General features: G+C 49.5%; 1 pseudogene; it reads right to left on the reverse strand.

Annotated features, from left to right (window-relative positions):
* Positions 1 to 249: 249 nt before the first annotated feature.
* On the reverse strand, positions 250 to 665 carry LOC114697735 (annotated as a pseudogene).
* Positions 666 to 1,429: the final 764 nt, after the last annotated feature.

Here is a 1,429-nt window from a genome sequence, read left to right on the forward strand (position 1 = left end):
AGAAGGGCTTGACATATTGCGAGGAAGCCGCGGAAGCCACATGCAACATGTTACTCGATCAGTGTTCTAACAAAAGGGTTAAGGACAGCGAGCGTGAGATAAGGAAAGGAAACGTGGAGGAATGAAGTCCTAATTACTATACGTGCGTGGTTTTTTGACAGTAAGGGGAAGCCTTTTGCAGATAAGTTACAAGGAAAAGGCAGATAAACGGTGTTGTAGAAGGCAGTTAGCACATTCTGTACAACGACTTCACTTGGCTGTCATCGTCCGTACAAACCCTTCATGGTTTCCCTGACCGTCGATACCTGCTTCCCCAATCATTTCATCAACTTCTTCATCTATTAGCTTTGTCATCACATGGAGAAGCTCTAATACACTAATACGGCCACCGCTGTCCTGGTCAAACACACGGAATGCTCCCTAATTTCTTCCTCGCTGTCTTGTGTCTTCCACTTTTCTTGCCGTCATCGTCAGAAATTCAGGGATGTCAATTGCGCCCTCAGCATCTCCCTCTCCTTCACCGATCACGTCCTGTAGCCCTGCTTCTGACCAGGAGCCCTCAGCAGAGTCCCCAGTTGGTACAGTCCCATCACCATCCTTGACAAATAGTGAAACACCTTCTTTGAATTCTGCCATCTCTGTTCCTCAGTCAGTTGGTCAGCCATGCCGCAAGGGCTACTGGTTTCTGAGACCACACAACCACTCTACTCTCTTACTCTACTCAGGCTTCTGTTTTCTTATAGAAAATCTAGGACAGACAGACAGACAGACAGACAGGAGAAAGGGCTCTGGCAGGGACAAAGGCCTGAGCTAGCAGTACTGTGTGGGGCACTCAGAGATGGCTCAGGCAGGGGTCTTGGTCATCACCCCTTTGCCTCCTTCAGTCAGGTGTCTGAGGTCATCACGTGCCTGGGGTAGCAGGCCGCAGCCTGGAGACACTCCAGCAGCAACGGATTTCTTGGAAGCTGTTAAAGTTATTGATTTAAGTCATGACAGGCTCAAGGGCACTAAGAGAGTCTCTCCAGGAGAAATCAAACTGTTTCCCCAGGTGACTCCTGATTTTTCCTCAGGCAGAGGTCTAAATCTATTGAGGTGAACACAACTGGGTCTCACCTCTAGAGCAATCTGGGGAGACCTATAAAGTTTATTGATTTGACTTACTTAACTTACACTGGCTAATACTAAAACAACTGGGCCCATCAATCACTCCCCAGGCCCCTCAAGAGAATGATTACAGAGTGGATTGATTCCTTCTCAGAGGTGACAGTTAATGGGGAGCTCTTGAAGGGTGTCAGGACAGTACGCACTGCCTTGTGCTGGGGCTCGGCTGTCCCTTTGCCTAGCACGGTGACCTTCTAGAGCAGCGCATCAGGGAAGCCACCTCTCTGGAAGGCAGCCAGGAGCTCTCGGGGAACAGGCTGCAGTGGCT

Source organism: Peromyscus leucopus, chromosome 14 (assembly GCF_004664715.2).
Source record: "Peromyscus leucopus breed LL Stock chromosome 14, UCI_PerLeu_2.1, whole genome shotgun sequence".
NCBI lineage: Eukaryota > Metazoa > Chordata > Mammalia > Rodentia > Cricetidae > Peromyscus > Peromyscus leucopus.